We start from the raw sequence: 27,309 nt of genomic DNA, 5'->3' as shown, positions 1-27,309 counted from the left end.
TACCTTAACTGGCATTCACAATCCCAAACCTGGATAATTCCTCAATGTTCTCCATTTATTATTGTTTTAATACACTGTCCCCAACCGATTTCCTCCAAAGTGATGTTATTTAACATCTTTTCAGCCCTCAGTGCTCATCCTGGTTCCAATGTAAACTCCTAATTTCCTTCATTCGCAGATATTTTAGAATAAAACGATTTATCATTGTCAGTTTCCTGGCTGACAACCTCCAGTTTTTAACTTTAGCTGGCCTAATAATTGTTTTACTTATTCCTACTTTTCTACTAAAATATTCCAAAAGGCAGCTCTTTCTACATTTCCAACATCATTTTCTTCTAGAACTTCCTCTCTTCCCACCTCACCCTAGATGACCACCCCTGTGTAAGACAGTCATCACTCATCATCTCCAAACTCATTAACTTTCATTTATTCTCTTCTGCTTCAACTAGTTTTAAGGAATTGGTGGTATTCCATTTTTAATTTAAGGCTAACTTCAGCCTTTGTGCTATAAATTCTATCCCCTTCTGTATTAAGAATTTTGCTTTATGAATTATTTTATCTCTTTGCCATTTTCAAAATTCTTCTCTGCTAGCTCCTTCCCCTTGGCATATAATATTTCTCTCCATTTGCCTAAAAAGCTTTTACTCTTTTCTTTGACTCCCTTTGAATTCACCTTACAGAGTTATCTTTTAAAATGTTATTATATTGAAATGCTTATAGAAATAGTCTACGGTCACTGCTTCTATTTCTATACCCTCTACATTCCCTTCAGTTAACTGCAAAGTAACTTGTACATCCTTTTCTCTACTAAAAAATGATCTCTCACAGATTCCTGATAACCTGCAAATTCACAAAACTGAGACCTCAATAACTGAATCTCTCTTCTTTTTTAACTCCTGTAACACTGAAATACCTTCTCATTTTTTATATCCCTTTACTCCCCACTTCACTGAAGCTTGCTTCTTTTCTCTCCATTTGTGAGTGGTTTCACTCACCAAAATTTGTCCTTGGGCCTTTGTGTTTTTCAATCTGTACTCTCTCAGGGACCTCATATCAGGACTTAACTATCACTTCTACAAGAATGATTACAATTTTTCTAATTTCTTGATCCATATTTGCAAACTTCTGTTATTTATCAATAACCTGATTGTACTTTGGGAGACCTCAAAATTATTTTCCAAGTTTATCTTGTTTCCAATCATCTTCAAACTTAATTTTTTTAATGAGATCCCTCATTATATTCTTTCCCATTAGATCAACATGATATTTCAATCTTCTTTAGCTCCTTTCTTTGTAATCATTCTCTATCCATTGTCCAAAGCCTGTTACAAAGTTTAGTTTTAGCTCTTCTCTGATAGAATGGGTCTCACATTTCTCTTTTCTCCACTACTTCTGTTATTGTTTTCAATCTACGAGGAACCCCTATGAAATAGTATTTTCATTATATAGAGAAGAAAATGAGAACTAATTAAGGTAATACAATTTATAAGATGACAAATGAGTTTACAGGAGAACAGAGCCTTTCCTTTCTTTTTGTAAACATCTTTATTGGAGTATAATTGCTTTACAATGGTGTGTTAGTTTCTGCTTTATAACAAAGTGAATCAGCTATACATATACGTTTATCCCCATTTCTCCTCCCTCTTGCATCTTCCTCCCACCCTCCCTACCAGTCTCTAGGTGCATCCACGTCTCCACAAATGACTCAAGTTAGTTACTTTTTATGGCTGAGTAATATTCCATTGTATATATATACCACATCTTCTTTATCCATTCATCTGTCAATGGGCATTTAGGTTGCTTCCATGACCTGCTACTGTAAATAGTGCTGCAATGAACATGAGGGTGCATGTGTCTTTTTGAATTATGGTTTTCTCAGGGTATATGCCCAGTAGTGGGATTGCTGGATCATATGGTAATTCTATTTTTAGTTTTTTAAGGAACCTCCATACTGTTCTCCATAGTGGCTGTATCAGTTTACATTCCCACAAACAGGGCAAGAGGGTTCCCTTTTCTCCACACCCTCTTCAGCATTTGTTGTTTGTAGATTTTCTGATGATGCCCATTCTAACTGGTGTGAGGTGATACCTCACTGTAGTTTTGATTTGCATTTCTCTAATAATTAGTGATGTTGAGCAGCTTTTCGTGTGCTTCTTGGCCATTTGTATGTCTTCTTTGGAGAAATATCTATTTAGGTCCTCTGCCCATTATTGGATTGGGTGGTTTGTTTTTTTAATATTGAGCTGCCTGAGCTGTTTATATATTTTGGAGATTAATCCTTTGTCCGATGATTGATTTGCAAATATTTTCCCCCATTCTGAAGGTTGCCTTTTCATCTTGTTTATGGTTTCCTTTGCTGTGCAAAAGCTTTTAAGTTTCATTAGCTCCCATTTATTTTTATTTTTATTTCCATTACTCTAGGAGGTGGATCAAAAAATACCTTGCTATCAAAGAGTATTCTTCCCATGTTTTCCTCTAAGAGTTTTACAGTTCCTGGTCTTATATTTAGGTCTCTAATCCATTTTGAATTTATTTCTGTGTATGGTGTTAGGGGGTGTTTTAATTTAATTATTTTACATGTAGCTCTCCAGTTTTCCCAGCAACACTTATTGAACAGACTGTCTTTCTCCACTGTATATCCTTGCCTCCTTTGTCATAGGTTAGTTGACCATAGGTGTGTGGGTTTATCTCTGGGATTTCTATCCTGTTCCATTGCTCTGTATTTCTGTTTTTGTGCCAGTACCATATTATCTTGATTACTGTAGCTTTATAGTATAATCTGTAGTCAGGGAGTCTGATTCCAACAGCTCCATTTTTTCCCTGCAAGACTGCTTTGGTTATTCGGGGTTTTTTGTGTCTTCATACAAATTTTAAGATTTTTTTGTTCTAGTTCTGTAAAAAATGTCATTGGTAATTTGATAGGGATTGCATTGAATCTGTAGATTGCTTTGGGTAGTATAGTCATTTTCACAATATTGATTCTTCCAATCCAAGAACATGGTATATCTCTCCATCTGTTGGTATCTTCTTTGATTTCTTTCATCAGTATCTTATAGTTTTCTGCATACAGGTCTTTTGTCTCCCTAGGTAGGTTTATTCCTAGGCATTTTATTCTTTTTGTTGCAGTGGTAAATGGGAGTGTTTCCTTAATTTCTCTTTCGGATTTTTCATCATTAGTGTATAGGAATGCAAGAGATTTCTGTGCATTAATTTTGTATCCTGCAACTTTACCAAATTCATTGATTAGTTCTAGTAGTTTTCTGGTGGCCACTTTAGGATTCCGTATGTATAGTATCATGTCATCTGCAAACAGTGACAGTTTTACTTCTTCTTTTCCAATTTGGATTCCTTTTATTTCTTTTTCTTCTCTGATTGCCATAGCTAGGACTTCCAAAACTATGTTGAATAATAGTGGTGAGAGTTGTCATTCTTGTCTTGTTCCTCATCTTAGAGCAAATGCTTTCAGTTTTCACCATGGAGAATGATGTTTGCTGTGGGTTTGTCATATATGGCCTTTATTATGTTGAGGTAGGTTCCCTCTATGCCCACTTTCTAGAGAGTTTTTATCATAAATGGGTGTTGAATTTTGTCAAAAGCTTTTCCTGCATCTATTGAGATGATCATATGGTTTTTATTCTTCAATTTGTTAATATGGTGTACCACATTGATTGATTTGTGTATATTGAAGAATCCTTGCATCCCTGGGATAAATCCCACTTGATCATGGTGTATGATCCTTTTAATGTGTTGTTGCATTCTGTTTGCTAGTATCTTGTTGAGGATTTTTGCATCTATATTCATCAGTGATACTAGTCCGTAATTTTCTTTTTTTGTAGTATCTTTGTCTGGTTTTGGCATCAGGGTAATGATGGCCTCATACAATGAGTTTGGGAGTGTTCCTTTCCCTGCAATTTATTGGAAGAGTTTGAGAAGGATGGGTGTTAGCTCTTCTCTAAATGTTTGATAGCATTCACCTGTGAAGCCATCTGGTCCTGGGCTTTTGTTTGTTGGAAGATTTTTAATCACAGTATCAATTTCATTACTTGTGATTGGTCTGTTCATATTTTCTATTTCTTCCTGGTTCAGTCTTAGAAGGTTATACCTTTCTAAGAATTTGTCCATTTCTTCCAGGTTATCCATTTTATTGGCATAGATTTGCTTTTAGTAGTCTCTTAGGATACTTTGTATTTCTATGGTGTCTGTTATAACTTCTCCTTTTTCATTCTAATTTTATTTATTTGAGTCCTCTCCCTCTTTTTCTTGATGAGTCTGGCTAATGCTTAATCAATTTTGTTTATCTTCTCAAAGAACTAGCTTTTAGCTTTATTGATCTTTGCTACTGTTTGCTTTGTTTCTATTTCATTTATTTCTGCTCTGATCTTTATGATTTCTTGCCTTCTGCTAACTTTGGGTTTTGTTTGTTCTTCTTTCTCTAGTTCCTTTATGTGTAATGTTACATTGTTTATTTGAAATTTTTCTTGCTCCTGAGGTAGGCTTTTATAGCTATAAACTTCCCTCTTAGAACTGCTTTTGCTGCATCCCATAGCTTTTGGATCATCCTGTTTTCATTGTCATTTGTCTCTAGCTATATTTTGATTTCCTCTTTGATTTCTTCAGTGATCTCTTGGTTATTTAGTAATGTATTGTTTAGCCTCCATGTGTTTGTGTTTTTTACGTTTTTTCCCCTGTAATTCATTTCTAATCTCATAGTGTTGTGGTCAGAAAAGATGCTTGATATGATTTCAATTTTCTTAAATTTACTAAGGCTTGATTTGTGACACAAGATGTGATCTTCCTGGAGAATGTTCTGTGCGCACTGGAGAAGAAAGTGTAATCTGCTGGTTTTGATATAATGTCCTATAAATATCAGTTAAATTATCTGATCTACTGTATCTTTTAAAGCTTGTGTTTCCTTGTTTGGATGATCTGTCTATTGGTGTTAGTGAGGTGTTAAAGTCTCCCACTATCATTGTGTTACTGTTGATTTCCTCTTTTATAGCTGTTAGCAGTTGCCTTATGTATTGAGGTGCTCCTATGTTGAGTGCATATATATCTATAATTGTTATATCATCTTCTTGGATTGATCCCTTGATCATTATGTGGTGTCCTTCCTTGTCTCTTGTAACATTTTTTATTTTAAAGTCTCTTTTATCTGAGTATTGCTACTCCAGCTTTCTTTTGAATTCCATTTGCATGGAATATCTTTTTCTATCCCCTCACTTTCAGTCTGTATGTGTCCCTAGGTCTGAAGTGGGTCTCTTGTGGACAGCATATATATGGATCTTGTTTTTGTATACATTTAGCAAGTCTCTGTCTTTTCATTGGAGCATTTAATCCATTCACATTTAAGGTAATTATTGATATGTATGTTCCTATTACCATTTTCTTAATTGTTTTCAGTTTGTTTTTGTAGGTCCTTTTCTTCTCTTGTGTTTCCCACTTAGAGAAGTTCCTTTAGTTTTTGTTGTAAAGCTGGTTTGGTGGTAGTGCTGAACTCTCTTAGCTTTTGCTTGTCTGTAAAGCTTTTGATTTCTCCATCAAATCTGAATTAGATCCTTGCTGGGTAGAGTAATCTTGGCTGTAGGTTCTTCCCTTTCATCATTTTAAGTATATCATGCCACTCCTGGTTTGTAGAGTTACTGCTGAGAAATCTGCTGTTAACCTTATGGGAGTTCCCTTGTGTGTTATTTGTCGTTTTTCCCTTGCTGCTTTCAATAATTTTTCTTTGTCTTTAATTTTTGCCAATTTGATTACTATGTGTCTTGGCGTGTTTCTCCTTGGGTTTATCCTGTATGGGACTCTCTGTGCTTCCTGGACTTGGGTGGCTATTTCCTTTCCCATGTTAGGGAAGTTTTCGACTACAGTCTCTTCAAATATTTTCTCAGGTCCTTTCTCTCTCTCTTCTCATTCTGGGACCCCTGTATTGTGAATGTTGTTGCATTTAATGTTGTCCCAGAGGTCTCTTAGGCTGTTTTCATTTCTTTTCATTCTTTTTTCTTTATTCTGTTCCACAGCAGTGAATTCCATTGTTTCTTCCAGGTCACTTATCTGTTCTTCTGCTTCAGTTATACCACTATTGATTCCTTCTAGTGTATTTTTCATTTCAGTTATTGTATTGTTCATCTATTTTTGTTCTTTAATTCTTCTAGATCTTTTTTAAACATTTCTTGCATCTTCTCAATCTTTGCCTCCATTCTTTTTCCAAGGTCCTGGATCATCTTCACTATCATTATTCTGAATTCTTTTTCTGGAACATTGCCTATCTCCATTTAGTTGTTTTTCTGGCCAACCTTTACACACTGTATAATTAACCAAGGCCTTTTTTTGAAGCATTAATTTTTTTGAAGCAATAATTAATTTATACAAAATGTGTGTGCATAACCGCTACCACAATTAAGGAACACTTAGATAAATTCTATCAATCCATCTTTCTATCTATCTATCATCTATGTTTCTATTTAAAGCAGGCCTGTGTGGGAAAAAAAATCACAGAATTCTATATTTCAGGGTTTTCTCCCCCTTTTTTAGCCTCAGAAGTATATTAAAAAGATAAGAAAGATCACATATCTGTTACAATACTTCAAAATCTAAGGCTTATGTAAATAATGTTTTAAATACAATATTATCAGATATTTTTAGAACAAGTATAAAATTGAAAGTATTTAAATAAAATTTCATTAGAAAGAAAAGATTACATAGCCACAACATTCTTTCTCACAAATGAAATATGCTTGTTTGGGTGATGACATATTTTATAGTTTCATAATGCTTACCATTACTGTATCAGAGAAATAGGTACTTGGACATACTAATAGAAATATATCTGACACCATATGACTACTGATGTGATTCACTGAAAAAATACAATATTGCTTACATCATATTTATGCTAAAATATTTACACTAGATCTAACCATCAAATATAGAATATTGGACATTTTATAATAAATTGACCTAGGTTTTAGAAAAATGCCAATGTCATGAAAACAAAAACTAACAATATAACAAAGGAAATATTCTAAATTAAGAGTTTAAATATTATAGCATAATATCCAAAGGAAATGTGTAAGCCTTGATTGGATCTTGGGCCCAAGACATATGAAATGCATGAAAAACATATTTTGGAACAATCAGATAAATTTGAATATGGAGTATATATTAGGTAACATTTTGGATTTATACATCTCAATCGTGAAAATAGTATTCTGGTTTTCTGGGAAAATGGCCTATTCTTACGGATGCATTCTGAAGTATTATGGGTGAAGTGCCCGATTGCTTTCAAGAGGTTCAGCAAATCAAAGCATAAATATGTGTATATAAATATCTATATACAAACACACACACGTGTTGTGTAAATTTATATATATATATATAAATTTATATATATATATATGAAACAAGACAAATGACAAAGTGCTTGGTAAGGTGAAGGGTATAAAAGGTATAAAATATAGGTTTCTAATGTATTATTTTCTCAAACTTCCATAGGTTCGTAAGATTATTAAAATTAAAATTTGGGGAAAATAAGTGCATTTTTTGGCAAAAGAAAATATACAAATGTATCTGTAAATTCATGTACATTTCCTTACAAATGAATTCTATGAGATATCTCATGAGCATATCACTTTAAAATCACATAAATTTTCTTAGGAAATTCTTCTCAATGCATTATTTGATAACCTTGACAACAAAATTTGGCCAATCTCCTTGACAAACAGGGATCCAAAAACCAAACCAAAATATTAGCAAACTGATTCCAACAATGTATAAAAGGTACTTAAAAAAAAAAAAAAAATAGAGCCAGAGGTGGGAAGGGTGTTATCTCAAGAATGCCTTGTTGAACTACTATTAGAAGATTAATATATTCACATTATCAAAGCAGAAAGATCATGATTATGACAGGAGATACACACATGTGCGCACGTACACACGCATGCACACACACACACACACACACTAAATAAACTTTTTATCCATTCCAGATAAAAAATTTTATCACACTAGGAATAGAAGGCAATTCCTTAAACAGGATAAATAGTATGTACAGAAACCTGCAGTAATTGTCATATTTAATGGGGAACATTTAGCATCATTAACTACGGACAGTGAACAAGGACTTATGATGACAAATGGGCCTGACAGTTTCCTGCCCTTGACCTTCTCCTCTTCAATGTTCTTATCACAGATTTGGGTAAAGATAGATAAGGCAACGTTTCACACTTGAGTAAGATTCAGAATTTGGAAGGATATAGTGACAGGAAAGTCAATATTCCAAGTGATCTCAACTAGCAGAAATGCTTGGCCCAAATGAGCAAAATGGAATTTAACAGATATCTTCAACTGAGGCTCAAAATCAACTATACTCATGCAGTATACACATGTAGTATGTGGGAGAATCTGTTTGCTAAGATGTGATGTGAAAAACGTAGCAACAAATTAACTGCTACAAGCTCAATATAGGTAAAAAAAAAAAAAAAGTAATAAAGCTACAAAAAACCCCCAACAAACAAAAAAGAAAAGAAGAAAAGAGGCAAACACATCATGGTCTCTATTAAGAAAAATGTTCTATTTAGAAATAAGTACAAGGATTGAGGCAGTCCTATGTTGCACCCCTATCTTACTACATCAGAATATCAGTGCTCTCAATAAAATCACCTGATATCTATGGCACCATTTTCAGTAGGACAGTGTTTCAAAAGGACATTGGCTCTTGCATGGAGTGTGGTTCAGAGGGTAAGGAATCTAATACTCATGTTCCACCAGGAAGGGTTAAAGGAGTGGAAGATATACTTGAAAAGTCTCTTGGAAAAAAGGTGGGGCATGCTTCAAATAATAGAGAATGTTGAGAGCTCACAGTAAGTTAGAGTATGCACCAGGTACTTTATATGTTAATCTACCCAAACCCTAAGAGGTAGATATTAATAAGCCAATTTTATGAAAGAGGATACTCTCAGAAATTAATTTTAATCAAGATACCCAAAGTCAGCAATGAGTACACGCTCACTTTTATTTAATTCTGAAGCATGAGTTTGCTTATTACATTGTTCTACTCTCTGTCTAGCCTATTTGAAGGGTTGTAATGTGGAAGAGACAGGTAAGTTTGTTGTTGCTCAATGAGAAAGAGGAATAGTGAGTGTAATAAAATCAAGTTGCTTCAAAAAGGGTAACCCTAAAAATCATTTATGCCAACAGTCCACCAACAGATGACAAGCAGACACTACAAACCCGTATGTCTATGAAACTTCAGTTCTTCCATATTAATTTAAAATAAGTGATTTTAAAATAATTTATGTCTTGACATCATTTTGATATTGACATTACCAGTGCATACCTAAAAAGAAAGCGACAGGGCTTTCCGGGTGGCGCAGTGGTTAAGAATCCACCTGCCAGTGCAGGGGGCATGGATTCGAGCCCTGGTCCAGGAAGATCCCACATGCCGCGGAGCAACTAAGCCCGTGTGCCACAACTACTGAGCCTGCGTTCTAGAGCCCGCGAGCCACAACTCCTGAGCTCGCGTGTCACAACTACTGAAGCCCACATGCCTAGAGCCTGTGGTCCGCAACAAGAAAAGCCACTGCAATGAGAAGCCCGCACACCGCAACGAAGAGTAGCCCCTGCTCGCCGCAACTAGAGAAAGCCCGCGTGCAGCAGTGAAGACCCAACACAGCCAAAAATAAATAAATAAAATAATTTTTTAAAAAAAGAAAGCAACATTATAGCATTAATATGCAAGTCAGGAGACTTAATCTCTTTGTTTTAAAGTAGGTCTGGGGATCATCAGGGAAGATGGCGGAAGAGTAAGACGCGGAGATCACCTTCCTCCCCACAGATACACCAGAAATACATCTACACGTAGAACAACTCCTACAGAACACCTACTGAACGCTGGCAGAAGACCTCAGACCTCCCAAAAGGCAAGAAAGTCCCCACGTACCTGGGTAGGGCAAAAGAAAAGAAGAAAAAACGGAGACAAAAGAATAGGGATGGGACCTGCACCAGTGGGAAGGAACTGTGAAGTAGTAAATGTTTCCACACACTAGGAAGCCCCTTTGCGGGCGGAGACTGTGGGTGGCGGAGGGGGAAAGCTTCAGAGCCACGGTGGAGAGCACAGCAACATGGGTGCGGGTGGCAAAGCAGAGAGATTCCCGCACAGAGGATCGGTGCCGACCTGCACTCACCAGCCCGAGAGGCTTGTCTGCTCACCCGCCTGGGCGGGCGGGGCTGGGAGCTGAGGCTCGGGCTTCGGTTGGAGCGCAGGGAGAGGACTGGGGTGCGGCGTGAACACAGCCTGCAGGGGGTTAGTGCACCACGGCTAGCCCAGAGGGAGTACAGGGAAAAGTCTGCACCTGCCAAAGAGGCAAGAGACTTTTTCTTCCCTCTTTGTTTCCTGGTGCGCGAGTAGAGGAGATTAAGAGCACTGCTCAAAGGAGCTCCAGAGACGGGCGTGAGCCGTGGCTAAAAGGGTGGACCCCAGAGACAGACGGGAGACGCTATGGCTGCTGCTGCCGCCACCAAGAAGGCTGTGTGCGAGCACAGGTCACTATCCACACCGCCTTCCGGGGAGCCTGTGCAGCCCGCCACCGCCAGGTTCCCGGGATCCAGGGACAACTTCCCCGGGAAAATGCACGGCGCACCTCAGGCTGGTGCAATGTCACGTTGGCCTCTGCTGCCGCAGGCTCGCCCCGCACTCTGTACCCCGCCCTCCCCCCCGGCCTGAGTGAGCCAGAGTCCCTGAAGCAGCTGCTCCTTTAACCCCATTCTGTCTGAGCGAACAGACGCCCTCCGGCGACCTACACGCAAAGGCAGGGCCAAATCGAAAGCTGAGCCCCTGGAGCTGTAACAAAGAAGAGAAAGGGAAATTTCTCCCAGCAGCCTCAGGAGCAGCGGATTAAATCTCCGCAATCAACTTGATGTACCCTGCATCTGTGGAATACATGAATAGACAACGAATCACCCCAAATTCAGGAGGTGTACTTTGAGAGCAAGATTTATGATTTTTTTCCCCTTTTCCTCTTTTTGTGTGTATGCTCCTGTGTGGGATTTTGTCTGTATAGCTTTGCTTCCACCATTTGTCCTAGGGTTCTATCCATCCACTTCTTTTTTTCTGTAAAAATTTTTTTTTTTCTTAATAATTATTTTAATAACTTTATTTTATTTTATCGTCTTCCTTCCTTTCTTTCTTCCTTCCTTCCTTCTTTTCTTTTTCTTTCTTTCTAATTTTTCTCCCCTTTATTCTGAGCCGTGTGGATGAAAGGCTCTTGGTGCTGCAGCAAGGAGTCAGTGCTGTGCCTCTGAGATGGGAGAGCCAACCTCAGGACACTGGGCCACAAGAGACCTCCCAGCTCCACATAATATCAAACGGCGAAAATCTCCCAGAGATCTCCATCTCAACACCAGCAACCAACTTCACTCAATGACCAGCAAGCTACAGTGCTGGACACCCTATGCCAAACAACTAGCAAGACAGGAACACAACCCCACCCATTAGCAGAGAGGCTGCCTAAAATCGCAATAAGTCCACAGACACCCCAAAACACACCACCAGATGTGGACCTGCCCACCAGAAAGACAAGATCCAACCTCATCCACCAGAACACAGGCACTACTCTCCTCCACCAGGAAGCCTACACAACCCACTGAACCAACTTTAGACACTGGGGACAGACACCAAAAACAATGGGAACTACGAACCTGCAGCCTGCAAAAAGGAGACCCCAAACACAGTAAGATAAGCAAAATGAGAAGACAGAAAAACACACAGCAGATGAAGGAGCAAGGTAAAAAGCCACCAGACCTAACAAATGAACAGGAAATAGGCAGTCTACCTGAAAAAGAATTCAGAATAATGATAGTAAAGATGATCCAAAATCTTGGAAACAGAATAAAGAAAATGCAAGAAACATTAACAAGGATCTAGAAGAATGAAAGATGAAACAAGCAACGATGAACAACACAAAAAATGAAACTAAAAATACTCTAGATGGGATCAATAGCAGAATAACTGAGGCAGAAGAACGGATAAGTGACCTGGAAGATAAAATAGTGGAAATAACTACTGCAGAGCAGAAAAAAGAATGAAAAGAACTGAGGACAGTCTCAGAGACCTCTGGGACAACATGAAAACACCAACATTCGAATCATAGGGGTTCCAGAAGAAGAAGAGAAAAAGAAAGGGACTGAGAAAATACTTGAAGAGATTATAGTTGAAAACTTCCCTAATATGGGAAAGGAAATAGTTAATCAAGTCCAGGAAGCACAGACAGTCCCATACAGGATAAATCCAAGGAGAAATATGCCAAGACACATATTAATCAAACTGTCAAAAATTAAATACAAAGAAACATATTAAAAGCAGCAAGGGAAAAACAACAAATAACACACAAGGGAATCCCCATAAGGTTAACAGCTGATCTTTCAGCAGAAACTCTGCAAGCCAGAAGGGACTGGCAGGACATATTTAAAGTGATGAAAGAGAAAAACCTGCAACCAAGATTACTCTACCCAGCAAGGATCTCATTCAGATTTGATGGAGAAATTAAAACCTTTAGAGACAAGCAAAAGATAAGAGAATTCAGCACCACCAAACCAGCTTTACAACAAATGCTAAAGGGAATTCTCTAAGCAAGAAACACAAGAGAAGGAAAACACCTAGAATAACAAAACCAAAACAATTAAGAAAATGGGAATAGGAACATACGTATCGATAATTACCTTAAATGTAAACAGACTAAATGCTTCCACCAAAAGACACAGATTGACTGAATGGATACAAAAACAAGACCCATATATATGCTGTCTACGAGAGACCCACTTCAGACCTAGAGAGACATACAGACTGAAAGTAAGGGGATGGAAAAAGATATTCCATGCAAGTGGAAACCAAAAGAAAGCTGGAGTAGCAATTATCATATCATACAAAACGGACTTTAAAATAAAGACTATTAAAAGAGAAAGAAGGACACTACATAATGATCAAGGGATAGATCCCAGAAGAAGATATAACAATTGTAAATATTTATGCAACCAACATAGGAGCACCTCAATACATAAGGCAAATACTAACAGCCATAAAAGGGGAAATTGACAGTAACGCATTCATAGTAGGGGACTTTAACACCCCACTTTCATCAATGGACAGATCATCCAAAATGGAAATAAATAAGGAAACACAAGCTTTAAATGATACATTAAACAAGATGGACTTAATTGGTATTTATAGGACATTCCATCCAAAAACAACAGAATACACATTTTTCTCAAGTGCTCGTGGAACAGTCTCCAGGATAGATCATATCTTGGGTCACAAATCAAGCCTTGGTAAATTTAAGAAAATTGAAATTTTATCAAGAATCTTTTCCGACCACAATGCTATGAGACTAGATATCAATTACAGGAAAAGATCTGTAAAAAATACAAATACATGGAGGCTAAACAATACACTACTTAATAAGGAAGTGATCACCGACGAAATCTAAGAGGAAATCAAAACATACCTAGAAACAAATGACAATGGAGACACGACGACCCAAAACCTATGGGATGCAGAAAAAGCAGTTCTAAGAGGGAAGTTTATAGCAATACAATCCTACCTTAAGAAACAGAAAACATCTCAAATAAACAACCTAACCTTGCACCTAAAGCAATTAGAGAAAGAAGAACAAAAAAACCCCAAAGTTAGCAGAAGGAAAGAAATCATAAAAATCAGATCAGAAAGAAATGAAAAAGAAATGAAGGAAACAACAACAAAGATCAATAAAACTAAAAGCTGGTTCTTTGAGGAGATAAACAAAATTGATAAACCATTAGCCAGACTCATCAAGAAAAAAAGGGAGGACTCAAATCAATAGAATTAGAAATAAAAAAGGAGAAGCCAGAACTGACACTGCAGAAATACAAAAGATTATGAGAGATTAATACAAGCAAATCTATGGCAATAAAATGGACAACCTGGAAGAAATGGACAAATTCTTAGAAATGCACAACCTGCCAAGACTAAATCAGGAAGAAATAGAAAATATGAACAGACCAATCAGAAGCACTGAAATTGAAACTCTGATTAAAAATCTTCCAACAAACAAAAGGCCAGGACCAGATGGCTTCACAGGCGATTTCTATCAAACATTTAGAGAAGAGCTAAGATCTATCCTTCTCAAATCTTCGAAAATATAGTAGAGGGAGGAATACTCCCAAACTCATTCTATGAGGCCACCATCACCCTGATACCAAAACCAGACAAAGATGTCACAAGAAAGTGAACTACAGGCCAATATCACTGATGAACATAGATGCAAAAATCCTCAACAAAATACTAGCAAACAGAATCCAACAGCACGTTAAAAAGATCATGCACCATGATCAAGTGGGGTTTAACTCGGCAATGCAAGGATTCTTCAATATACGCAAATCAATCAACGTGATACACCATATTAACAAACTGAAGGAGAAAAACAATATGATCATCTCAACTGATGCAGAGAAAGCTTTCGACAAAATTTAACACCCATTTATGATAAAAACACTGCAGAAAGTAGGCATAGAGGGAACTTTCCTCAACATAATAAAGGCCATATATGACAAACCCACAGCCAACATCGTCCTCAGTGGTGAAAAACTGAAAGCATTTCCACTAAGATCAGGAACAAGACAAGGTTGCCCACTCTCACCACTCTTATTCAGCATAGTTTTGGAAGTTTTAGCCACAGCGATCAGAGAAGAAAAGGAAATTAAAGGAATCCAAATCAGAAAAGAAGAAGTAAAGCTGTCACTGTATGCAGATGACATGATACTATACATAGAGAACCCTAAAGATGCTACCAGGAGACTACTAGAGCTAATCAATGAATTTGGTAAAGTAGCAGGATACAAAATTAATGCACAGGAATCTCTGGCATTCCTATACACTAATGATGAAAAATCTGAAAGTGAAATCAAGAAAACACTCCCGTTTACCACTGCAACAAAAAGAATAAAATATCTAGGAATAAACCTACCTAAGGAGACGAAATACCTGTATGCCGAAAATTATAAGACACTGATGAAAGAAATTAAAGATGATACAAATAGATGGAGAGATATACCATGTTCTTAGATGGGAAGAATCAACATTATGAAAATGACTCTACTACCCAAAGCAATCTACAGATTCTATGCAATCCCTATCAAACTACCACTGGCATTTTTCACAGAACTAGAACAAAAAATTTCACAATTTGTATGGAAACACAAAAGACCCCGAATAGCCAAAGCAATCTTGAGAACGAAAAACGGAGCTGGAGCAATCAGCCTCCCTGACTGTATTACAAAGTTACAGTAATCAAGACAGTATGGTACTGGCACAAAAACAGAAAGATAGATCAAGGGAACAGGACAGAAAGCCCAGAGATAAACCCACGCACATATGCACACCTTATCTTTGACAAAGGAGGCAGGAATGTGCAGTGGAGAAAGGAGAGCCTCTTCAATAAGTGGTTCTGGGAAAACTGCACAGGTACATGTAAAAGTATGAGATTAGATCCCTCCCTAACACCATACACAAAAATAAGCTCAAAATGGATTAAAGGCCTAAATGTAAGGCCAGAAACTATCAAACTCTTAGAGGAAAACATAGGCAGAACACTCTGTGACATAAATCACAGCCAGATCCTTTTTGACCCCCCTCCTAGAGAAATGGAAATAAAAACAAAAATAAACAAATGGGACCTAATGAAACTCTGAAGCTTTTGCGCAACAAAGGAAACCATAAACAAGACCAAAAGACAACCCTTAGAATGGGAGAAAATATTTGCAAATGAAGCAACTGACAAAGGAGTAATCTCCAAAATTTACAAGCAGCTCATGCGGCTCAATAACAAAAAAACAAACAACCCAATCCAAAAATGGGCAGAAGACCTAAATAGACATTTCTCCAAAGAAGATATATAGACTGCCAACAAACACATGAAAAAATGCTCAACATCATTAATCATTAGAGAAATGCAAATCAAAACTACAATGAGATATCATCTCACACCAGTCAGAATGGCCATCATCAAAAAATCTACAAACAATAAATGCTGGAGAGGGTGTGGAGAAAAGGGAACACTCTTGCACTGCTGGGGGGAATGTGAATTGGTTCAGCCACTATGGAGAACAGTATGGAGGTTCCTTAAAAAACTATAAATACAACTACCGTATGACCCAGCAATCCCACTACTGGGCATATACCCTGAGAAAACCATAATTCAAAAAGAATCATGTACCAAAATGTTCATTGCAGCTCTGTTTACAATAGCCCGGAGATGGAAACAACCTAAGTGTCCATCATCGGATGAATGGATAAAGAAGATGTGGCACATATATACAATGGAATATTACTCAGCCATAAAAAGAAACGAAATTGAACTATTTGTAATGAGGTGGATGGACGTAGAGTCTGTCATACAGAGTGAAGTGAGTCAGAAAGAGAAAGACAAATACCGTATGCTAACACATATATATGGAATTTAAGAAAAAAAAATGTCATGAAGAACCTAGGGGTAAGACAGGAATAAAGACACAGACCTACTAGAGAATGGACTTGAGGATATGGGGAGGGGGAAGGGTAAACTGTGACAAAGCGAGAGAGTGGCATGGACATATATACACTACCCAACGTAAAATAGATAACTAGTGGGAAGCAGCCGCATAGCACAGGGAGATCAGCTCGGTGCTTTGTGACCACCTAGAGGGGTGGGATAGGGAGGGTCGGAAGGAGGGAGATGCAAGAGGGAAGAGATATGGGAACATATGTGTATGTATAACTGATTCACTTTGTTATAAAGCAGAAACTAACACACCATTGTAAAGCAATTATACTCCAATAAAGATGTTTAAAAAAAAAACAACAGTGAATACTAGCTCTCTTCTTCCACTTTCCATCTGTCCTTCAACCATTTCCATTGCTCTTGCCTCTGGCACGTCACAGAAATTGCCCTTATAAATGTCAGTTATGATTTCCTAATTGCCATTTTTTAGAAAGTGATGAGTCCTTATTTTAATTCCACTTGACTTCATTGAGTTTTTCCCTCCTAAAACTTTACCCTGGCTTCTAGGATCACTCCCTTTCCCAGTTCACCTCCAAACTCTACTATCCTCCCCGATTCTTTGACTACATCATTGTTGGTGTCTCTACTGTATCAGGTCCTCTTCTCTGCTTACTCTACGCTTTCATCACATGAAAATCGCTGAAGTCCACTGATTTTCACAATCATCTTCAAGGGGACTGTGCCAGAATATTTCTTCCAAACTCAGACACTTTGTCTGAACTAGGGAAGCGGATAATATCTACCTCTGTATTCTGTGGATAGGTCTAAATCAGAATAAACGACATTAAACTTATCTGCCCATCTGGCCTGTAGCCCCCTACAATGAATCACAGCAACAGCAGCCTCTCAAGAAATAAATCTAGGTGTAGTTATACTGACCCCTCACTCTCTTACCAAGTTATGCTACACCTACATAAGGTATGTTTCCCAACATGTCATTTAACTCTACTGTCACTGCCTTAGTTCGAAACCTCAGCATTTCTGACCTGGATTAATAACGGCATCTTGCTGTGTTGTTTCTACTTCCCCCTCTCCTCCTTCCACTGCATTATCCACAGTGCCACCAACTGATCCCTGAAAAAATGATTGTGTCTCCTTCATAAATTGAATGCTTCACCTATACTATCAAGATGAAGCTCCTAGACGTGGTAAATCAACAGTTCAGAATCCAGCTCTTGCCCATCTCTTCGTCCTAACATCCCACAATTTCCCCCTTCCTACTTCCTGCTTCAGAAATGCTGGACCACAACAGTTCTGTGCACTAGCATGCTATGGGTGGCAATACAGCTTAGTGGCTAAGATCACAGGCTCCAAAAGTAGACTGTGTTTGTTGAACAGCTGTACTAGACACTAACATTTTAAGTCAGGGATAGTGACTTAAGTCATAGGATATCTATGCCTATGTTTCTTACCTGTAAAATGTAGGTGACAATTTTACCTACTTTAAATGAAGGCTTACTGTAAGAAACAAGACATAGAAAGCACTTAAAACAATGTTTGGCACATACTGAAAGCTTGATGATTGTCAGCATCTATTTGGTCACACAGATCCTTCTGCCTAAAATGTTCGTTTTTCCTTTTGACTCTCTGGAAATAACTATTTATCCTTGAAAAATCAGCTGATCATCACTGCTGCCAGGCAGTCTCCCTGATCGCTTACAACCACTCCCAATAGAGTTGAGCACTTTTTCTAGTTCATCATACCACCTGCCAGTATTTTTGCTACACATTATCACACTGTACAAAAATAGAATTTCATGCCCTACCTTCCTGTAATCTACTACTCTCCAATAGAACTTTCTGTGGTGACAGGAATGTTACACCTGTGCTCTCCCTATGTGGCTAGTGTGATTGAGGAACTAAACTTTTAATTTTACTTAATTTTAATTAACGTGTCTGGTGGCTACTGTATGGGGCAATGGTGCACTACTCTGTTTTTAGGGAGGAGGAACTTTTATAATTCATTCATTCTCTTCAGTGCATGAAATATGTTACTGAAAATGCCCAGTAAATGCTTATTAATTTGAACAGATCTAGGAATGAACTTCCAGGTAGAGAGCTCTGTCTCACGTCAATTGCAGCCCTTAAAAAGCAATATTGCTTAAGTCCCACTACAACTGGATTTTGTTAACTGTGCTTTTGTCAGTTTGCTTGGTGAAAGGTATTTCCTCATCCTATGAGAAAAGTATAACGATCAGAATCTGTTCCAGGAAGAAAACCTAAATGCCCCCAAGTTTATTTATAATTGCCACTTAAATTTACTAATTAAAGTAATATTCTAATTTCAATTTCTGACAGAGAACTGGGATTTCTTTAATGAACTTATTCCTGATCTATCCATAAAGACATTTTACTGTTTTTTTTCTACAGCCTTTAATTGACTATTTTATTCACTTATTTAAGTTATTTAATTGCTTGCTACAGCAGGACAAACATGGCCATTTTTGAAGTAGAAATACAGCCATTATTGGCAATCAAATATTAAAAACAATAGATAATAGGTATAGGTACTGCCTTTACTCCTTTCACTAAGAGTCTTTGTATTTGAAGGTTCTAATATCTTGGGAGGCATTTGTGTTGTTTTTTCCCCCTATGCTAAAGCCTCTATGTGTATGGATGCAACGCAAATCCTTAGTAATATGTCATTCAAATGATGCCTACTGAACACACAAGCACTTTTAAAAGCAATAAGAAAAAAAAACAGAAAGCAACAAGAACATATTATGCAAAAAAGTGATTAGCATACACAAAGACCTTAACTTTCAATAGTTGTGTATTCCAAAACTAGTGGTAAAACTTTGAGCTCTGTTTGAATGAGTGGAAGGGAAAGAAGAGTTCAGCCAAATTAAATGTCTAGGCATTTCAACTTTGAGAACTCAGCAGCAGGTACACACCATGGAACAGTGACAATGGATTTAACAGAGGGTAATTACCGCCACTAAAGAGGATGCCTTGGTTACTGTTATAAATAGAAAGTAGGCACTCCTATTTTCCAGTGTGTCTTAAGTGATAGGACAAGATGTGAATGTTATGTTAAATTACTTCATTTCCTCTAGACGTCATGTTATAAACACCACAAAAAGTTTCAGAACTCTGTGTATATCTTTGTCCTCGGAATATTGAAATCTTTCTCTTGAAAAGAAATAACTTTGCTAAGTAAAAAGCTAATGACTGACCCTTAAGAGACAACGAAGTAGAATCCCCTTATTTCCAGATGTAAACAAAAAAGAAGGACCAGAGAGGATTAGCAAGTTGACCTGCATTAAACAGCCAGAGTTTAGGGCAAAACCCGCTTCTCCTGGCTTCCACTATAGTGCTTTTCCCTATACAAGGATTTTTAACAATTAGGATTATTTCGTTTATTTTCTCCCTTTTAAGCAGTAAAGTTCCTCAAACAGGTTTTCCTTCTGCAATCCTTCTGCAATCCTTTTGCAATCCTTTGAGGATGATTTAGCAATGTTTGAATTTGCATGTGTAATATTGCATTTATTTGCATCACTACCTTGCCCACTGCTACTTAAATATATTTTTTGTTTCATGCAGCCCAATGTTTGCAAATCAGTGATGCCAGTCATCACTAAATGCCTGAAATGTGTTGGTTAAGAGTCTTAATGATCTGGCATGCAGGTGGAGTGAAAACAGACTCTGTACATGGCTGCCATTATGCTAACTACAAAATAGAAATAAATGTCATTTATTCAAACCCTACATTAAATGGTGCAAACAGAGTAACTTAAGCAGCACTAAGCAACTGACATAACTCCTTAGGAGTACTTATGTCCTCAAGCATCAAGCATCACAGTTGTCAGGTACTATATAGCTCATATTTTGATTTCGATTAATGTAGATGATAGCAGTTTCAATCACATTCTTCAGTATTTGATTTTAAGATTAATACACTCTCTACCTGGCTTAAACTGCTTATTCAACAGACAATTTCTAAGCACTTTGCTTATGTGTGGCTTTCAGAGATCTGGTGTCCTATGGCTTTCAATTTACTTATACAGTTTATGTATTTGAATTTATTTTATACAGTTTGTACATCATCACACAGATTGCCATTCAAAGACGGAAAGTATCCTAACCGAAAATATACATGAGCTTTATTAGTCACTGGTTCTGTAAGTCTGGACAAGTTACTTAGGTTTCAGATTTCTCATACACACAGTGTTAGTGCTTTCATCATTCAATTACAATGAGCATTACAGGAGGAAGCAAAACCATAAGAAACCCACATAAACACAAAGTATTGAAGAACGTTAAGCTCCCAGTAAATATTAGGTATTTTTACTTTCCGATAATCACATTGAATGGAGGCTCGTTAACACTTATGTATTGAAGTCTACACATTCAATACCATTTGAAAAAGTTTTTTTTCATTAAACTATTATTGATATGGCAGACATCTGACTGGACACTAGGAATATACTGAGGAATCAGCAGTAAATGAGATGGAAATAGTATTTGCCCTCTAGAGAAGAAAATTTGGTGTTGAACAAGTAATTACAAAGCATGAGCTATTTCAAAAGAGCAGCATAGCTGGATATGGAGCTAAATCCTCGTCATGTGCAGAGAGAATTACTGAGAAAGGGAAGACTGTACTAATGAGGATGGGGCGGAACTAATAAATTTCCCTTTGGAAATGTTGAGTTTGTAATTCTGCGAGCTATCCACATGTATGAACAGTTGAAAATGTGCATTTGAAGTTTAAAGGGGATATTTGGTTAGAGACTTAAGTCTCAGTGTTACTGCCATACCCTTACACTAAGGCATATAATTTACATTAAGGAAGGGGATGGGATGGAAGAGATCAAGTGCTTAGATTGAGAAGAGAAAGGCACTAAGGAGAATGGAGACTTAGGTAACAATGTTGAAAAACTCCAACAGTTTCCGGTCATTTGAGAGGAATAGGAAACTTTGGAGAAAATGATGGAACAGTAAGAAGAAAACCAGGAGAATATGGAATCACGGAATTTGAGTGAAATGCTCCAAAGGAAGGTGATCTAAATGGAAAGGTCTGAAGAGGTCAAGAAGGTAGTATATTTAAAAGAATCTAATGGATTTGATAATGTAGAGATTATGGGAGAGGTTTCAGAAAAGTTGTGAATGCAGAATCCAATGAAGTGTGTTCAGAAATGAGTAGATATGAGAACAGAGTTTAAAGAACTATCGCTGAAGAGTATGAGAGAGAGAGAATCTGTAGTTGAAGGGGAATACAGCTAAACGGGGGTCATTCTTGTTTCTTTTGGTTTAATGTTTGATAAACTAATTTCATGAGTATATAACTTTTAAAGAGGGCAAAGTTGAAGAAACAAGAGGGGGAAATAATAAAGGCATTTACTCTCTCTGAATAGTCCTATATTCTATTTTAGAGCATCTAAAGCAATCACTAGACCAACATAAAAGGATGCTGAAAATTAACAACACTTTAATTACACATTTTGGGTGTTGTGACCATCTTTGACATAGCACCCTATGAAGTGAATCCTATAATTTCAACTAAAGAACACTGATTCCTCAAGATGTTCTATGATAAAAGTTCTGTAATCAAATAATTTTGGGATACATATGTACTATAACAACTTACTGGAAATTTACCAACAGTATTTGTAAGCAAAGGCTCTGAAGATCCTATAGTTAAAACTTGGTATTCGGAACCTGACAGTTCTGCAAATTATTAGGCTATGATATCCTTTCCTTCCATTGATATATCAATATTTTTTTCCGCAACACTTTGAAATATGATTCTAGGGTTCAGAATGAGTTCCACAAGGTTCTAGGATCATCTGAGGTCCCTAATGTTGATGAAGAAAGTCTGAGTAACTTGTTGAGGAAACATATATTTCACTTTCTATGCAACATAATTCTAGAACGATCCAACATTAAGAGAATGAGCTATTCTAGAACCACCATAATTCCCAAGCTTTTCCAAATACATGATAGGGGAAAAAAATTTCTTTAGGACGCCACTCATACCCACTGTGAATTATTTGAAACTTTTGGAAAATTATTAGACATCCCTTAAAATTTCTCTAGAACATGAGGTCTGAGCTAATTAGTATATTCATTTTACTGATTCATCCATTCAACAATATTTCAGGGACATGTACTATGTGTTAGGTTCTGTTCTTGGTTTTAAGGATATAGAAATGAACAAAACAATAAAATCTCTGCCTTCATTTGCTTATAGCCTAATATAAAAGATATAAAGAACTGTGTACTATATAGGTAGCAATAAGTGTTATGAAGAAAAATCAAGGAGGTTAAGGGGTTAGAAAGTGATGAAAGAATGAAAGAAAGGGTGGTAGGGAAGGCATTCTTGAGGAGGTGGTATTTGGGAAGAGATGAAGATTTGGGAAGATTTCAGTGAAGTAGGAAGTGAGCCACAGGAAACACACGAAGAGATCAGCCATTCTCAAAAGCTCTGAAATGGGGGCTTGGAGAGTTCAAGGAATAGTAAGGAGTCCAGTGTGTCTTGAGGAAAGAGGGACAAAAGTGCAGGGGTGGGGGGAGTCAGGAAATAAAATTAGAAAGGAAGACGTGGCTAAAAATGTAGAGCCTTGTGAGCCACAGTAAAGAATCTGGAATTTTATTCTGAGTTTGACGGGAAATTACTGGAGTTTTGGGTTTTTTTTGTTTTTCATCTGGAAGATAATTGGTAGGAGTTTGATGTTTAATCAACTTGGTTGTTATATAGAAGACTCTTCATAATAGCTGTTAATTTTGGTGTGATGCATTTCAAAAATTCAAATTTCATTGGTGGGCCCATTCCCTTAAAACAATATCAATTTGGACTCTTTAGTTATCATCAACCCTTTGATAACTGTAGAAGAACTTCAAGAATCGAATTGCAGTATGTCTAATACGATATTATTTATGGTTAAAAAAATACGTTGCCAGGTATTCTCAACTCAGGCTGCACATTTGAGACACCTGCGAGATTTTTAAAGCTACCTTTGCAGACCGTGACACCTGGAGATTCAGACTCATTTTGTTTGGGTTGGGGTCCTGGTATTGACATTTTTTTAAAAGTACCCCACATGTTTACAATGTGCAGCCTGGTTTGAAAATCACTACCATCAACTTTACCTGTGCATGCAGTACACTAAAATATAAAAGGTCTTGAAAGACAAAACCAAACTGACAGGATGGCTTGCCCTTGGGGAAGCTAATAATAAATGATGATCAAAGAGGACTTCAGGACATTTAAATGCTCATGGTGAGACTATATTCTTGATACCTCTACAAATAAAGTATATGTAAATTTAAAATGGTGACTATTTAAAAGAATGAAAGAGTATATAATAGCTTGTTTTGTAAAGCTTACAAGGCATGTGATTTTTTTTCCCCTTTAGGGACAGTACTGTTTGAGCAGCTGTCGCGCTGCCTCATTTGTCCTAAATGGCACTTTCGTGTGGAAGGAAGCAAATAGGATGATGCCAGCAAAGTGATCGGATCATATCTCACTAATTTGCACTTTCCTATCACATCAAACTAATCGGGAAGAAGGATTTTAAAGTTCACCTTTTGTTGATGCAATAAAATAGGATCAAAGCCCTTGATTTGGGCCAGTTAAAGTTTGTGGCCTAGTGGTCATCTGATCAGTTTGGTTTGGCAATAAAATCCAATTGAAGAAAGATGAAGTAAGGTTTTTAGTCTCAACAGAGCCTCTCTTTAACAATGAGAGCTATACCCTTAGTTCTTCATGCAAAGAGCAGATTTTTGGTAAAATGGTGACAGAAGCCTGTCATAGATTTCAAATAATAATAAATTGAATTATATCAGAAAGTCATCAGGTACTTATTGGACATACTTCACTGGTATCCACCTGATTTTGCAGAAAATACGTTTGGGTTTGACTCTTCAAAGCTTATTGTCTTCATTGATTTGGCCAATTTACCTCCAAGTTTTAGATTCGTCATTTGTAAGACGGAGAAAATATTGTGTCTATGTGACTACTGTTGTCAGGATTATGTAAAATATTACAAGTGCTAAATGTCATGTGAGTCGGTATAATAATATGCACTCAAAAGAGTTTGAGCAAGAAAGAGCATGAGATTTGGAGTCTGACAACCAAGATTTGAGCCCAGATTTCTTCATTTGCTTGGTCTAGCATCACGGTCAATAACTGAATTAGTCTGAAATCCAGATTCTTAATCAAAACTTTTTGTCATAAACCAGTGTTTGATTAGTTTAAGTAAACTGTGGAGTACATTATTTACTCAAACTTTTATTTCCTTCTGCCCTTGTCACTTCCAAATATCCCATCAGGAGTAACACAATGCTTGCTTTTTCTTTTCTCCTTTTCCTCTTTTTACTTTACTTCCATCCCATCTCTTTTCCTAATGAAGTCTCAACTCTGCCCTATCGATTTGCCCCAAAGGCACACAAGTGACAACACCTACAAGGATGTTCAAAAACTGGGTGGATCAAAATGTTTACCATTGCTGGGCTTCCCTGGTGGCACAGTGGTTGAGAATCCGCCTGCTAATGCAGGTGCAGGGGACACAGCTTTGAGCCCTGGTCCGGGAAGATCCCACATGTCACAGAGCAACTAAGCCCATGCACCACAACTTCTGAGCCCGTGCGCTGCAACTACTGAAGCCTGCTCGCCTAGAGGCTGCGCTCTGCAACAGAAGAAGCCACCTCAATGAGAAGCCCACGCATCGCAACGAAGAGTAGCCCCCACTCGCTGAAACTAGAGAAAGCCCGCTTGTAGCAACGAACACTCAACGCAGCCAAAAATAAAATTAATTAATTTTTTTAAAAAGTTTACCATTGCTAATTTTTATGATTACAAAGAGGTACATGATCGCAAATAATACCATATATCAATACATTTTTTAAACTATAATTTTAGAGTACTGAGTTTTAATTTCCTTTTTTATTCTAATTGTTACTTGGTATTTTTGTTTCCTGGAAAATATATGGCCATAATCAAAGGAAGACAATGTGTCTGACGAGATCAGGTTCATTACCCTTTGACACTAGCATTTTGGTTGTCTAGAAGCTCAGTGGACTCACACTAAAATATTGTTATCCCTTTTTTCATCACATTTAGAAGTCAGTGATATATACCAAAATATCCTAATTTCTCCATGTAATAGTTCAGTTTTTGCAATGAAAAACTCTTCTGGACATGAGCCAATCCTTATACGGAACTTGAGTTCTAATGTATTAACCTGAAAATATAGTGACTAGATGCTCAACAAAATTATTACTGAATGAAATAAGAATCAACAAACTGAAATGCTCTATTGGAAAAAAATGAATACGTGATCCCAAATAACAACGTATTTTTATCCTTCTCACAAAAACAATGCTATAGAAAGACCAAAGACAACTTTATGCGACAACAAATACCCTGGAAGACGGCAGCACGATGCCTGAATTGGCTGAGGTAATAAAACGACTGTGGAGAGATCCAGGAATTCAGGCCTGCTTTGAAAGGGCATCTGAATATCAGGTCAACGACTCAGCAGCTTAGCGAGTGAATGCGTTTCGACAGGAACTGGAGCTGAAACATCTACATTTAAGAATTGTAACTCTGTATGCTCTACATTTGTAATCACAAATGATGAAAGTAAATGGCTTTACATTTTATCATACTAAAAAGCAAGTGAAGAGAAAGAAAAAAAGATCAAGATGGTGCAATAAGATGTAAGAAACATAACCACAGGAGGATTTTAAATAACTAATTCTGAACCTATATGTCTGAGAAGATATATATGTTGTAAATATTTTCTCCCAATTAAAAAGATTTAATCCTTACACACTAAGTTCAACGTGAACACAGACTGGTAACATGCACACTGAGGTCTTGGGCTATTCACTTCATCTCTATTCAAGTTACTCAAATCATCTTCTAAAATAACCTTATTAATGATACATGCTTTGGCTCCATTGGTTTGATGGGCATGATATAGCATTTTAGAAGAAAGTTATGTATTGATTTGAAAAACATTTGTATGTTGTGGGATTCTTTTTGAGTCTCAAGCAAGATTATATAATTTTCACAACTTTTAGCCATAAGGAAATTAGGATGTTGTAACAATGTTTATAATTTCATTATCAAAATGATTTTAAATTTCCATTTTAGTAAGTGGTCCTTGACCTGTCCCATGGTTACATGCTTATAAGCATGTGTGCACATGCATGTAAATATAATGTCAATACTTATTCTATATTTCTGTCCATGCATATGAATGTGTAAAAGGGTAAAAATAGCAGTTCTTCTGAGGCTCCCAACAGAACATGCTAGCAGTACTTTAAAAAGCAGTTAAGTAAAAGTTAAACAAATGAAAGATTATTTGAGGACAGAACAGTAAGACGTGCATGATGCTTCAGCTTTTTAAGCATAACGAGTAGGAGGATTATGGAGAGAAAACAAACCATATAAATTCTAGGAAAACATAACAACAGTCTTCTGTGATTGCTCATCCGTTTTCACTTTCAATTCCAAAATCCAATGGACATATTGCCCTTGGAGGAAAGTCCTGCTCTTATCTCTCTGATGACCTCGAGAATGGATATCATCCTGTGATTACATCAACAACGTTTTAATACTAAGCTATAGTATAAAGCATCGCTTTTTGATATGAATCATTGATAAAGGCAGTCACAATCAGAAACTGAGTTATGGAATATTCTCATAAAATGTTGCTTAGCAATGTTCCGGGGAGAGAAGAAGAGAAGGATACTTCAACACTTGTAATTCATACATTTAGTTTCAGATACATATTACTGG

The 27,309-nt window shown here is 37.1% G+C and overlaps 1 pseudogene; it reads left to right on the top strand.

The window, feature by feature from the left end:
* LOC136127883 (guanine nucleotide-binding protein G(t) subunit alpha-3-like) overlaps nt 1-27,309 on the top strand; it is a 46,551-nt pseudogene that overhangs the window by 5,374 nt on the left and 13,868 nt on the right.

This window comes from Phocoena phocoena, chromosome 9 (genome assembly GCF_963924675.1).
Source record: "Phocoena phocoena chromosome 9, mPhoPho1.1, whole genome shotgun sequence".
Lineage (NCBI taxonomy): Eukaryota > Metazoa > Chordata > Mammalia > Artiodactyla > Phocoenidae > Phocoena > Phocoena phocoena.
The sequence above is the reverse complement of the archived record's forward strand: the minus strand, read 5'-3'. Positions and strand labels throughout refer to the sequence as shown.